Source organism: Salmo salar, chromosome ssa07 (assembly GCF_905237065.1).
Source record: "Salmo salar chromosome ssa07, Ssal_v3.1, whole genome shotgun sequence".
Lineage (NCBI taxonomy): Eukaryota > Metazoa > Chordata > Actinopteri > Salmoniformes > Salmonidae > Salmo > Salmo salar.
This window is the reverse complement of record NC_059448.1, coordinates 59,229,555-59,240,931: the sequence shown is the minus strand read 5'-3', so window position 1 is coordinate 59,240,931 and position 11,377 is coordinate 59,229,555.

Sequence of the window (11,377 nt, the reverse complement as noted above, 5' to 3'; positions counted from 1 at the left end):
TTCTAATTTTCAAATGATGGCATACCGGAGAACAGTGGGTTAACTGCCTTGTTCAGGGGCAGAATGACAGATTTTGTGGCCAGAAACATAAAAAACCCGAAATCATAATGGATCACAATGCCAGAAAAGGAGGGGAGGAAAATTTGGACAAGATGGTGACTGGCTACAGCTGCAAAAGAAGAACCCTACGCTGGCCACTTGTGATATTCTCCAACATCTTGGACATCTCGGTGAACAACACATTTGTCATCTGGATGGCGTTGTACCCAGATTGGAACAGATGGAAGATCCAGAGGAGACGGCTCTTTCTCGAGGAGTTGGGCTGGCATTGGTAAGACCTCAAATCCAGAGGAGGCAACATATCCCAAGGACTCCAGCTTCTGCAACCATCGTGAGGAGGATTCAGGAGGAAGATGCTGGTGTCACATCCGCCCAATCCATTATTAACTACTGAACATGCAGCAGCTACTCTTCCTGGGGTCCATTAACTACTGAACATGCAGCAGCTACTCTTCCTGGGGTTAATTAACTACTGAACATGCAGCAGCTAGTCTTCCTGGGGTCCATTAACTACTGAACATGCAGCAGCTACTCTTCCTGGGTTCCATTAACTACTAAACATGCAGCAGCTACTCTTCCTGGGGTCCATTAACTACTGAACATGCAGCAGCTACTCTTCCTGGGGTCCATTAACTACTGAACATGCAGCAGCTACTCTTCCTGGGGTCCATTAACTACTGAACATGCAGCAGCTACTCTTCCTGGGGTCCATTAACTACTGAACATGCAGCAGCTACTCTTCCTGGGGTCCATTAACTACTGAACATGCAGCAGCTACCCTTCCTGGGGTTCACTAACTACTGAACATGCAGCAGCTACTCTTCCTGGGGTCCATTAACTACTGAACATGCAGCAGCTAGTCTTCCTGGGGTCCATTAACTACTGAACATACAGCAGCTACTCTTCCTGGGGTCCAGTAACTACTGAACATGCAGCAGCTACTCTTCCTGGGGTCCATTAACTACTGAACATGCAGCAGCTACTCTTCCTGGGGTCCATTAACTACTGAACATGCAGCAGCTACTCTTCCTGGGGTCCATTAACTACTAAACATGCAGCAGCTACTCTTCCTGGGGTCCATTAACTACTGAACATGCAGCAGCTACTCTTCCTGGGGTCCATTAACTACTGAACATGCAGCAGCTACTCTTCCTGGGGTCCATTAACTTCTATGGGCTTCTATGGGCTACTCAACAGCCAGTGGAATACCGTGGCGTTATTCAAAAAGCTTAGAAATGCTATTACTTCAATTTCTCAAACATATGACTATTTTACACCATTTTAAAGACAAGACTCTCGTTAATCTAACCACACTGTCCGATTTCAAAAAGGCTTTACAACGAAAGCAAAACATTAGATTATGTCAGGAGAGTACCCAGCCAGAAATAATCACACACCCATTTTTCAAGCTAGCATATAATGTCACATAAACCCAAACCACAGCTAAATGCAGCACTAACCTTTGATGATCTTCATCAGATGACAATCGTAGGACATTATGTTATACAATACATGGATGTTTTGTTCAATCAAGTTCATATTTATATCAAAAACCAGCTTTTTACATTAGCATGTGACGTTCAGAACTAGCATACCCACCGCACACTTCCGGTGAATTTACTAAATTACTCACCATAAACGTTCACAAAAAACAAAACAATTATTTTAAGAATTATAGATAAAGAACTCCTTTATGCAATCGCTATGTCCGATTTAAAATAGCTTTTTGGTGAAAGCACATTTTGCAATATTCTGAGTAGATAGCCCAGCCATCACGGGCTAGCTATTTAGACACCCACCAAGTTTAGCCCTCACCAAAGTCAGATTTACTATAAGAAAAATGTGATTACCTTTGCTGTTCTTCGTCAGAATGCACTCACAGGACTTCTACTTCAATAACAAATGTTGGTTTGGTTCAAAATAATCCATAGTTATGTTCAAATATCCTCTGTTTTGTTCATGCGTTCAAGACACTATCCGAAAGGTAAAGAAGGGTGACGCGCCCGACGCGTTTCGTGACAAGAAAATTCTAAATATTCCATTACTGTACTTGAAGCATGTCAACCGCTGTTTAAAATCAATTTTTATGCCATTTTTCTCGTAAAAAAAGCGATAATATTCCGACCGGGGAAACCCTGTTTACGTTCAAAGAGAGAGAAAATAAAAACATGGGGGTCGCCTCGTGCACGCGCCTCAGTCTCATTGTCCTCTGATAGACCACCTACCAAAGGCGCTAATGTTTTTCAGCCAGGGGCCGCAAAGACATCATTCAGCTTTTTCCCGCCTTCTGAGAGCCTATGGGAGCCGTAGGAAGTGTCACGTTACAGCAGAAATCCTAAATATTGTATTGATTAGACAAAGTTTGTCAAAGGGGGAAAAAAGAGGTACATTCCATACAACTTATCAATTACAATGAGACTTACAAACCCGCAGGGACAACGACACAAATATTCAACAGGACTACGACCCAATCAAAAGCTCTCAAATCGCACTGTACATTTCATTAAAAAAAAAAGTTGTGTTTTCAAAAGGAAACTTACTTATTCAGATCGCAATAAAGACTAAATTAGAAGTTGAATTGGGGGACGCAGGATCCAACCTCTAATCATAAAATAACCAGTCCAGGTCCAAGAGGAACTGAACCAACCAGGACTAAAGCTCAGATTTTAAAATTAGACTGTGCAAGCGTCCCACCTAGCCCATATAGGTTAATGCCTTCCTTGCCTGGTCCGTGAGTTTTGGTGGGCAGCCCTCTCTTGGCAGGTTTGTTGTGGTGCCATATACTTTTCATTTTTTAATAATGGATCTAATGGTGCTCCGTGGGATGTTCAAAGTTTTGGATATTTTTTTATAACGCATCCCTGATCTGTACTTCTCCAAAACTTTGTCCCTGACCACTTTGGAGAGCTCCTTGGTCTTCATGGTGTAGCATGCTTGGTGGTGCCCCTTGCTTAGTGGTGTTGCAGACTCTGGGGCTTTTCAGAAGATCTCTATATATCTGTATATAGATCTGTCTGTATATATACTGAGATCATGTGACACTCAGAGTGCAAAGAGGTGGACGTTATTTAACTAATTATGTGATTTCTGAAGGTAATTGGTTTCACCAGATGTTATTTAGGGGCTTCATAGCAAAGGGGGTGAATACATATGCACGCACCACTTTTCCGAGAGATAATCTACTCCTTTATGCAACCACTTTGTCAGATTTCAAAATAACTTTACGGAAAACGCACATTTTTCAATATTCTGAGTACAGAACTTAGCCTTCAATGCTAAGCTATATAGTTAGCCTACAACCACGGGCGTCGACAAATCTCTAAAAATATGTTCAAAATATTTTCTTACCTTTGCTGATCTTCGGCGGAATGCACTCGGAAGGGCACCCACTTCCACAAGAAAGGTTCATTTGTTCTGCAAAGTCCATAATTTATGTCCAAATACGTCCGTTTTGTTGACCCATCCAGAACACTTTACAATGCCATGTGGTGTGGACGCAAATCCATAGACGAAATTGTCAAAAGTTCCATTACCGTTTGTAGAAACACGTCAAACGATGTTTACAATCAATCCTTTAGGGTATTTTTTACGTAAAATTGCGATAATTTTACAACCGGGCAATAGGTATTCATCCCAGAAGAAAAATAAAAAACAACGAAGCCAAGTGCACGCGCGTCATAAGACACCTGTCCTCAGACTGGCCAGTGATTGACTGAGCCACAATTTTCTGCCCGGTAACAGGTGACGGATGAAACCAGTTCCTAAAGATTGTTGACAGCCAATGGAAGAGTTAGGAGGTGCAACGTAAATCCTATGTCACTGTAGTTTTCAAGGGATTCAAAAGAAAAACTACATTTCTAATTTCTCCCACTTCCTGATTCAATTTTTCTCAGTTTTTTTGCCTGCCATATGAGTTCTGTTATACTCACAGACACCATTCAAACAGTTTTAGAAACTTCAGAGTGGTTTCTATCTAAATCTAATAATAATAATAATACTAATAATGTGCATATTCTATTTTCTGGGCCAGAGTAGTAACCTGTTTAAATTGGGTACGTTTTTCATCCGGCCGTGAAAATACTGCCCCCTAGCCCCAACAGGATATTATTAAGTAATTAATTTGCATTATATTGCATTACATAAGTATTTGATCACTTACCAACCAGTAAGAATTCCGGCTCTCAGAGACCTGTTAGTTTTTCTTTAACCTCTCTTGGGTAGGGGGCAGTATTTTCACGTCCGGATAAAAAACGTACCCGATTTAATCTGGTTATTACTCCTGCCTAGTAACTAGAATATGCATATAATTATTGGCTTTGGATAGAAAACACCCTAATGTTTCTAAAACTGTTTGAATGGTGTCTGTGAGTATAACAGAATTCATATGGCAGGCCAAAACCTGAGAAGATTCTATTCAGGAAGTGCCCTCTCTGACCATTTCTTGGCCTTCTATAGCCTCTTTATCGAAAACAGAGGATCTCTGCTTGTAACGTGACATTTTCTAAGGCTCCCATAGGCTCTCAGAAGGCGCCAGAATGGGGAATGATGACTCTGCAGTCCCTGGCTGAAAAACAGTAGCGCATTTGGAAAGTGGTCGATCTGAGAACAATGACACGGGCGCGCGTGTGCACATGAAGACACCATTTTCTTCTTTCTGTCTTTGAACGAAAACAACGTCTCCCGGTCTGAATATTATCGCTATTTTACGAGAAAAATCGCATAAAAATGGATTTTAAACAGAGTTTGCCATGCTTCGAAGTACGGTAATGGAATATTTTGAATTTTTTGTCACGACATGGGTCCGCAGGTCACCATTCGGATAGGGACCTGAACGCACGGACAAAACAGAGGATATTTGAACATAACTATGGATTATTTTGAACCAAAACAACATTTGTGGTTGAAGTAGAAGTCCTGGGAGTGCATTCTGACGAAGAACAGCAAAGGTAATCCAATTTTTCTTATAGTAAATCTGAGTTTAGTGAACGCCAAACTTGGTGGGTGTCAAATTAGCTAGCCCGTGATGGCGAGCTATCTTCTCAGAATATTTCAAAATGTGCTTACACCGAAAAGCTATTTTAAAATCTGACACGCGATTGCATAAAGGAGTTCTGCATCTATAATTCTTCAAATAATTGTTATGTTTTTTGTGAACATTTATAGTGAGTAATTTAGTAAATTCACCGGAAGTTTAGCTGTGGTTTTGGTTATTGTGACATTATATGCTAGCTTGAAAAATGGGTTTGTGATTATTGCTGGCTGGGTACTCTCCTGACATAATCTAATGTTTTGCTTTCGTTGTAAAGCCTTTTGAAATCGGACAATGTGGTTAGATTAACGGGAGTCTTTAAAATGGTGTAAAATAGTCATATGTTTGAGAAATTGAAGTTATAGCATTTTTAAGGTTTTTGAATATCGCGCCACTCGATTCCACTGGCTGTTGACTAGGTGGGACGATTTCGTCCCACATACCCGAGAGAGGTTAAGAAGCCCTCCTGTTCTCCACTCATTACCTGTATTAACTGCACCTGTTTGAACTCATTACGTGTTTAAAAGACACCTGTCCACACACTCAATCAAACAGACTCCAACCTCTCCACAATGGCCAAGAACAGAGAGCTGTGTAAGGACATCAGGGATAAAATTGTAGAGCTGCACAAGGCTGGGATGGACTACAGGACAATAGGCAAGCAGCTTGGTGAGAAGGCAACAACTGTTAGAAAATGGAAGAAGTTCAAGATGACGGTCAATCACCCTCGGTCTGGGGCTCCATGCAAGATCTCACCTCGTGGGGCATCAATGATCATGAGGAAGGTGAGGGATCAGCCCAGAAATACATGGCAGGACCTGGTCAATGACCTGAAGAGAGCTGCGACCACAGTCTCAAAGAAAACCATTAGTAACACAATACGCCGTCATGGATTAAAATCCTGCAGCTCACGCAAGGTCCCCCTGCTCAAGCCAGCGCATGTCCAGGCCCGTCTGAAGTTTGCCAATGACCATCTGCATGATCCAGAAGAGGAATGGGAGAAGGTCATGTGGTCTGATGAGACAAAAATATAGTTTTTTGGTCTAAACTCCTCTTGCCGTGTTTGGAGAAAGAAGAAGGATGAGTACAACCCTAAGAACACCATCCCAACCGTGAAGTATGGAGGTGGAAACATCATTTTTTGGGGATGCTTTTCTGCAAAGGGGACAGGACGACTGCACCATATTGAGGGGAGGATGGATGGGGCCATGTATCGTGAGATCTTGGCCAACAACCTCCTTCCCTCAGAAAGAGCATTGAAGATGGGTCGTGGCTGGGTCTTCCAGCATGACAACGACCCGAAACACACAGCCAGGGAAACTAAGGAGTGGCTCCGTAAGAAGCATCTCAAGTTCCTGGAGTGGCCTAGCCAGTCTCCAGACCTGAACCCAATAGAAAATCTTTGGAGGGAGCTGAAAGTCCGTGTTGCCTAGCGACAGCCCCGAAACCTGAAGGATCTGGAGAAGGTCTGTATGGAGGAGTGGGCCAAAATCCCTGCTGCAGTGTGTGCAAACCTGGTCAAGAACTACAGGAAACATATGATCTCTGTAATTGCAAACAAAGGTTTCTGTACCAAATACTAAGTTCTGCTTTTCTGATGTATCAAATACTTATGTCATGCAATAAAATGCAAATGAATTACTTAAAAATCATACAATGTGATTTTCTGGATTTTTGTTTTAGATTCCGTCTCTCACAGTTGAAGTGTACCTATGATAAAAATTACAGACCTCTACATGCTTTGTAAGTAGGAAAACCTGCAAAATCGGCAGTGTATCAAATACTTGTTCTCCCCATATATATATATATATATATATATATATATATATATATATATATACACAGTGAGGGAAAAAAGTATTTGATCCCCTGCTGATTTTGTACGTTTGCCCACTGACAAAGAAATGATCAGTCTATAATTTTAATGGTTGGTTTATTTGAACAGTGAGAGACAGAATAACAACAAAAAAATCCAGAAAAATGCATGTCAAAAATGTTATAAATTGATTGATCAAATACTTTTTTCCCTCACTGTAGTAGTTTGCAAGTATAAACACCATGGGATCATGCAGCCGTCATCCCGCTCAGGAAGGAGATGCGTTCTGTCTCCTAGAGATGAACGTTCTTTGGTGCGAAAAGTGCAAATCAATCCCAGAACAACAGCAAAGGACCTTGTGAAGATGCTGGAGGAAACAGGTACAAAAGCATCTATATCCACAGTAAAACAAGTCCTATATCGACATAACCTGAAAGGCCACTCAGCAAGGAAGATGCCATTGCTCCAAAACCACCATAAAAAAGCAAGACTACGGTTTGCAATTGCACATGGGGAGAAATGTCCTCTGGTCTGATGAAACAGAAATAGAACTGTTTGTCCATAATGACCATTTTTATGTTTGGAGGAAAAAGGGGGAGGCTTGCAAGCCAAAGAACACCATGACCCCAAGCATACTTCCAAAGTTTTAGCAAAATGGCTTAAGGACAACAAAGTCAAGGTACTGGAGTGGCCATCACAAATCACTGACCTCAATCCCATAGAAAATGTATGCGTAGAACTGAAAAAGCATGTGCGTGTAAGGAGGCATACAAACCTGACTCAGTTACACCAGCTCTGTCAGGAGGAATTGGCCAAAATTCACCCAACATTGTGGGAAGCTTGTGGAAGGCCACCCAAAAAGTTTGACCCAAGTTAAACAATTTAAAGGCAATGCTACCAAGGACTAATTGAGTGTATGTAATCTGACCCACAGGGAATGTGATGAAAGAAATAAAAGCTGAAATAAATTATTCTCTTTACTACTATTCTGACATTTCACATTCTTAAAATAAAGTGGGGATCCTAACTGATCTAATACAGGGAATTTGTATTTGGATTACATGTCAGGAATTGTGAAAAACTGAGTTTAAATGTATTTGGCTAAGGTGTATGCAAACTTCTGACTTCAAATGTATGTATGTATGTATGTATGTATGTATGTATGTATGTATGTATGTATGTATGTATGTATGTATGTATGTATGTATGTATGTATGTATGTATGTGTGTGTATGTGTGTATATGTGTGTGTGTGTGTGTATGTATGTATGTATGTATGTATGTATGTATGTATGTATGTGTGTGTATGTGTGTATATGTGTGTGTGTGTGTGTGTGTGTGTGTGTGTGTGTGTGTGTGTGTGTGTGTGTGTGTGTGTGTGTGTGTGTGTATATATATACTGCTCAAAAAAATAAAGGGAACACTTAAACAACACAATGTAACTCCAAGTCAATCACACGTCTGTGAAATCAAACTGTCCACTTAGGAAGCAACACTGATTGACAATAAATTTCACATGCTGTTGTGCAAATGGAATACACAACAGGTGGAAATTATAGGCAATAAGCAAGACACCCCCAATAAAGGAATGGTTCTCAGGTGGAAACCACAGACCACTTCTCAGTTCCTATGCTTCCTGGCTGATGTTTTGGTCACTTTTGAATGCTGGCGGTGCTTTCACTCTAGTGGTAGCATGAGACGGAGTCTACAACCCACACAAGTGGCTCAGGTAGTGCAGCTCATCCAGGATGGCACATCAATGCGAGCTGTGGCAAGAAGGTTTTCTGTGTCTGTCAGCGTAGTGTCCAGAGCATGGAGGCGCTACCATGAGACAGGCCAGTACATCAGGAGACGTGGAGGAGGCCGTAGGAGGGCAACAACCCAGCAGCAGGACCGCTACCTCCGCCTTTGTGCAAGGAGGAGCAGGAGGAGCACTGCCAGAGCCCTGCAAAATGACCTCCAGCAGGCCACAAATGTGCATGTGTCTGCTCAAACGGTCAGAAACAGACTCCATGAGGGTGGTATGAGGGCCCGACATCCACAGGTGGGGGTTGTGCTTACAGCCCAACACCGTGCAGGATGTTTGGCATTTGCCAGAGAACACCAAGATTGGCAAATTCGCCACTGGCGCACTGTCCTCTTCACAGATGAAAGCAGGTTCACACTGAGCACGTGACAGACGTGACAGAGTCTGGAGACGCCGTGGAGAACGTTCTGCTGCCTGCAACATCCTCCAGCATGACCGGTTTGGCGGTGGGTCAGTCAAGGTGTGGGGTGGCATTTCTTTGGGGGGCCGCACAGCCCTCCATGTGCTCGCCAGAGGTAGCCTGACTGCCATTAGGTACCGAGATGAGATCTTCAGACCCTTTGTGAGACCATATGCTGGTGCGGTTGGCCCTGGGTTCCTCCTAATGCAAGACAATGCTAGACCTCATGTGGCCGGAGTGTGTCAGCAGTTCCTGCAAGAGGAAGGCATTGACGCTATGGACTGACCCGCCCATTCCCCAGACCTGAATCCAATTGAGCACATCTGGGATATCATGTCTCGCTCCATCCACCAACGCCACGTTGCCCCACAGACTGTCCAGGAGTTGGCAGATGCTTTAGTCCAGGTCTGGGAGGAGATCCCTCAGGAGACCATCCGCTACCTCATCAGGAGCATGCCCAGGCGTTGTAGGGAGGCCATACAGGCATGTGGAGACCACACACACTACTGAGCCTCATTTTGACTTGTTTTAAGGACATTACATCAAAGTTGGATCAGCCTGTAGTGTGGTGTTCCACTTTAATTTTGAGTGTGACTCCAAATCCAGACCTCCATGGGTTGATAAATTAGATTTCCATTGATTATTTTTGTGTGATTTTGTTGTCAGCACATTCAACTATGTAAAGAAAAAAGTATTTAATAAGATTATTTCTTTCATTCAGATCTAGGATGTGTTGTTTAAGTGTTCCCTTTATTTTTTTGAGCAGTGTATATATATATATATATATATATATATATATATATATATACAGTCCAAGTCAAAAGTTGACACACCTTCTCGTTCATCGGTTTTTCTTTATTCTTTATTTTATTTGTACTGTTATCTACACTGTAGAATAATAGTGAAGACATCAAGACTTTGAAATAACACATATGGAATAATTTAGTAACCAAAGAAGTGTTAAACAAATTAAAAATATGTATATAGACATGGATTGTGTATGTGTGCCATTCAGAGGGTGAATGGCAAGACAACATTTTTAAGTGCCTTTTAACTGGGTGTGATAGAAGGTGTTTGTGTCAAGAACTGCATCGCTGCTGGGTTTTGCATGCCCAACAGTTTCCCGTGTGTATCAGGAATGGTCCACCACCCAAAGAACATTCAGCCAACTTGACACAACTGTGGGAAGCACTGGACTCAACATGTGCCGGCATCCCCGTGGAACGCTTTTGATACCTTGTAGAGTCTGCGCCCGACAATTGTTGGCTGTTCTGATGGCAAAAGCGGGTGCAACTCAACATTAGTAAGGTGTTCCTAAAGTTTTGTACAGTCAGAGTATGATCTGGTGGAAGGATGAAATAAATGAATTTACTCATTAAAACTTCTTAAGGCTAGGCATCCCTGTGAAACTGGAGGGTGCGCAATTCAAATACATAATCATAAAAATGATGGATATTAAACATTTAGGAACATACAAGTGTCTAATATTGGTTACAAGCTTAAATTCCTATTAATCTAACTGCACTGTCTGATTTACAGTAGCCATTACAGCAAAAGCATGCCATGCGATTGTTTGAGGACGGCGCCCCACATCAAAATATTTTTCCACCAGCACAGGTTTCATAAACTCACAAGTAGCAATTAAATATTCACTTACATTTTGAAAATCTTCCTCTGATTTGTCATCCAAAGGGTCCCAGCTATAACATGTAGTGTTGTTTTGTTTGATAAAATCCTTCTTTATATCCCAAAAAGTCAGTTTAGTTGGCGGCATCGATTTGAGTAATCCACTATTTCAACATGCAGAGAAATCAATCCAAAAAGCTACCGCTAGACTTATTTAAAACAAGTCAAAATATGTTTCTATTAAATCCTCAGATACCCTAAAATGTAAATAAACTATAATATTTCATTTGGAAAGAAGTATGTTCAATAGGAAAGCGATATTAGCAGGTGCCCATCCTCTTCGTTGCGTGCGCATACACGAATTTCCAAGTCTGTGTCCCAGTACTAAAACTCAAAATTCTTCCTCGTTTTGGAAGAAACAAGCCTAAACCTTGAACAAAGACTGTTGACATCTAGTGGAAGCCATAGGAATTGCAATCTGGGAGCTGGATTTGGATATGCCCCTATACTTTCCATTGTATGAGCATTGGCTCTCAACAAAAAGAAATCTGGGTTGGTTTTTCTTTGGATTTTCACCAACAATATCTATTGTGTTATAGTCTCATACATTATTTTAAAATGTCTACAAACTTCAGAGTG